This window comes from Microtus pennsylvanicus, chromosome 4 (genome assembly GCF_037038515.1).
Source record: "Microtus pennsylvanicus isolate mMicPen1 chromosome 4, mMicPen1.hap1, whole genome shotgun sequence".
NCBI lineage: Eukaryota > Metazoa > Chordata > Mammalia > Rodentia > Cricetidae > Microtus > Microtus pennsylvanicus.
The window spans coordinates 102,220,879-102,225,161 of NC_134582.1; positions in this window are offsets into that span (position 1 = coordinate 102,220,879).

Below are 4,283 nucleotides of genomic sequence, written 5' to 3' on the forward strand. Positions count from 1 at the left end.
TATAGCCATGAATTACTGCACATTTGATTCCAACACTGAGCAAAACTCAATAATTTTGTGCCTTTGAAGGTGACCCTCTTCCTCATCCAAAAAAAAAATCTGTATTTAACATTGTGTGTTTCTGCCTCTTCACTGTCCTCACATGCAGGCAACCTCATATGAACCTGGCAGGGGTAATTCCTACTCCACAAGATCGTCATTCTCTACCACACAACGGGAAGTACTAGATCATTAGGACCCACCAGTCAATGTCTAGTTCAAGTTGCAGGCTTTCCAGAGGCTTCTAGCGCTCCTATCAACCTTTTACTTAGGAATTCTGGCTTGATCCCATCACAAATCTTGCAACATTTGCCATTGAATGATCCCTTTTGTAAAACTGGGTTGTGTCTTTAGCAGTAGAGAATTACCTTCAATTTCTGAGAGGCAACTAAGGGCAACCTCAAAATCCTGTATAGTTTGGGGAATCTCTTGGACTTCCTTGACTAATTGGAAAGGTGGTTTATCATGCCTGGTGCTGAAGGTTTTGTTAGAGTGCTCTTGAGGGGGGCATTGTTATCCGAAGTGGCATGAATTATTTAAACTATATCTGCATATATGTGCATAATTTATATATACTGTATATAATATTAAGTAAGTATAAAGTTATCTGTCTTCCTATGGCTATTTGTGTGCAGGTCTCTGCAAATGTTACAACCAGTGGGATAAAAATACAAATAAGGCAAGAAGGCAATTTAGATGAACAGAACTCAGCAGTCAGTGTTGGCTCAAACTTCTAGAGTCTGACACTGGAGAGCTTATTTTAGGCATATTTAAGTACAGTACAGTTTAGAAAGTTTCCTGGTGTAGCACAATTGCATACACACAATAAGGCATAAATACATCAAAATTCTTCTCAAAGTATATGCCACTTCTTTCAGGAAGATGGATTCTAAAGATCAGCTACAAATTAAGAATAAATTAGATTGATCTTAATTTATGTGTATGAGTGCTTTTCTCCACGTATGAATGTGTACCATAAGTTCCTGATGCCTGTGGAAGAGTAGGGCATCAAATGCCTTAGAACTGGAGTTACAGATGGTCTTGAACCACCATGTGAGTTCTGGGAACTGAACCCTCATTCTCTGCAGGAGAAACAACTGTTCTTAATCATGGATCCTACCTTCCACTCCACTGAGAAATTATCTTAAAAGAGAAAAGTTTTATTTTGGCTCATGATTTCAAGGGATACGATCTATACGTTAAAATGTTGGTTTGGGTCCACATTATACAATATGTTATGATGAGAGCAGACAGTAGAGAAGGCCTCTTCACATCATTGCAATCATAACTGGAATGGGGATCAGGCAGATTGGAGTCCAGTGTCCCTTTAGGACACACATCGGGTTTATCCACTAAGGTTTCTGCTACCTCAGTATAATGCCACAGACTGGGGATAAAGGCATCAGAACTTGATATCTGTGGGTATTTCAGATTCAAAATATAACAAATGAAATTGTACTCTCTTAGAAACTGGACACTAAGTGAGTAGGAACAGAGGTTGTTTTGTTTAGGGCTGGCTTCGTAAAGGCGATAGATTAATTTCATTTATGTTTAGCTTTCTACTGTTATTTAAAATGTATATTGTATTAAAAACAGAAGGGGACAAATGACATGACTGGTTACTGTTGGAAATTATCACTTATTTTACTCTGGTATATTATACAATTAAGTAGTGGCATTTAACTTTATTCATTTTAAAATTTACTTAATAAAAACTTTTAAAAGACTTTTGTCATACAAAATGAATGATATACAAGAAAACCAAGTTCATGTGCAATTGATTATAAATAAAATTGTCCTCACCTTCTCTTACCATCATTTTTTCCCACATATCCTCATTTCCAAAGCCACACTCCCTCAATGATCCACGGCCTGTGGATATCCCTATAGGTTCCATGTCTTTGGATTCACCTTATTGGAGACTCATTGGATACTCTATTTTAGAGTATTAGCATTGTATTTCGGCGTGTTTCTGGAAGAGAGACCATTCCTGAAAGTATAACTGCAGTTGTAGTAGAGACCCTAAGGTACTAGAGATGCTAGGACAATGGAAAGTCTACAAAGTACAGAGACAGGTGTGGAGTGGAGCTGGGCTGAACCTCGCAGACAAGCTGTGTATACTCTGAATGTCAGAGCTGGAGAAGTGAGCCTACCAAAGCCTTTTGGAGCCCATGAGTGAATCCCAAATGCTAGACACTGAGATATAAAATATGGATTTTATGACTTAGTTTTCATTTGGAATAAGAAAGTATTTAATGTGATTTTTTTTAAATTTTATAGGCGCCCACAGTTAAGACTTTGAAATTTTAAAGAGACACTGAACTTTTAGAATGCTAGCATTTTCTGAAAACTATTGGACCTCAGTAAATGGATAGTGTTTTATACTATGATTTTAGGATGAGATCATAGGGACAAAGGCAGGAATGGTTATCGCTTAATAGTAATGTGTTTGTGTGTCAGGTTGAGAAAGAGTGAATTGGGCCGGTAAGTTTTTGTAAATTTGATATAACTTAGAGCCACCTGGGAAGAAGGAGCCGTGATTGAAAAAAAAAATGCCTCAATCAAATTAGCCTGTGGCTGTGTCTATGAAGAGCTGTCTTGATTGATGCCCGATGCGGTGCAGCTTAGCCCACTGTCAGCGGCACCCTCCCTAAGCAGGTAGACTTAGGCTGCAGAAGAGGACTCTGAGCATGGGCCAGATGGAGAGCCAGTAAGTTGCAATTCTCTATGGACCAACTTCAGTTCCTGCCTCTGGGTTCCTGCTTTGAGTTCCTGCCCTGATTTTTCCTGGTGATAGATTATTCCCTAAACTAAAAGCTGAAATAAACCTCAAGTTGCTTCGGTCTGAATGTTTTTATCACAGCAACAGAAAAGCAAGCTAGAACAAATGCCAAAACTTTTCCAGCAGGGGTCTCCACATTACCTGGGTATAACGTATACAACAAAAAGTAACTTCTGCTTTAAAGCGACAATTCGTCACTTAGTAATTAGTGCAAATATATGGATCATTTTACTTATTAAAAATATATAACATACTGATATTGTAAAATTATTCTAGGTGAATCCATAGGTAGGCTGCTTTCTCCTTTTCTGTGCCAGTACATCGTTGGGAATTAAAACTCTTATGTCAAAATCATAAACACTATGCAATTCTGGAAAAATTTTGTTCTCACATTGGGTCACCTTTCTTGTCTACTTTGAGCTGCATTATTTATGCATTTAGTATCACCCATTTTACTAGCTTTAGGAAAGTAATTTGCATATTTATGACACTCCTGGAAACAGCTTTTCTTACCTCACATTTGCTCCTTGTGTTGCCTGTGATAGGTCATTTGCTGTTTTGTTTAAATAATCCAAATGTTTAATTTCTAGGTTTGATTCCTTTCTGTTTGGGTATCACTGCTGTTATTCTGAGTATAGAAGGATAATATCTTCAAATGTAATTTTAGTTTGAAATGCATAGAAAAAGAGTAATTGGGGACTCACTGTGTTTGGGAAGGATGCTATTATTATATTTTTCTGAAATACCTATTCTAGCTATTTCTCACTGGCTTTCTAAAACACTGGTGACTGTTGTAAATCTTTTCATAAAACTATTGAATTCAGCTAAATGGTGAATTAAGTAGAGGACTTTTGCTATTTCCCCATGAGTGGTTTATCAGAAATCTCAAACTCATGCCTGATATAAATGCTGTGCAACATATATTTCCTAAAATTGAATTTGTATTATCCTCAAATATCCACCTTGATCAATTTTCCTTCCATGTGTGGAAAGGTTCTTAAATGAAGAGAAATAGAATTGTATGCTCTCAGCAACCAGTAACTAAGATATATTTATAAATTTTACCACCTCTCATAGTCTGAAGGCAAACATCTAACTTTTAACAGAAAAAGGCAAGATTTTGCATTCATAGGACAGACAATAGAGGTACTGATAGATTAGTTGGAGGTCTATTGTTCTGTTATGTTCTAAAATATTTAGAATATCACAGCTAGAGACTGGAGCAAGATTGAGATTTTAAAACAACTGCGGGTATAAAGGAAGAAGCTGTTATTGCAAATCAATGTTTCAGTGCACTCTGGGAATGTTTTCATGTCACTGAGAATTTCCTTCACTATCGCTGTGCAGGATGGTCCACTCGCCTGCTTTTCAGCTATGGCAAGAGAACAAATGAAGTAAAGAATTCTTTATTGAAATTGAAAGCATCAGGGAAGTAAGAGAAAAATGATGTGCAAGGATTACT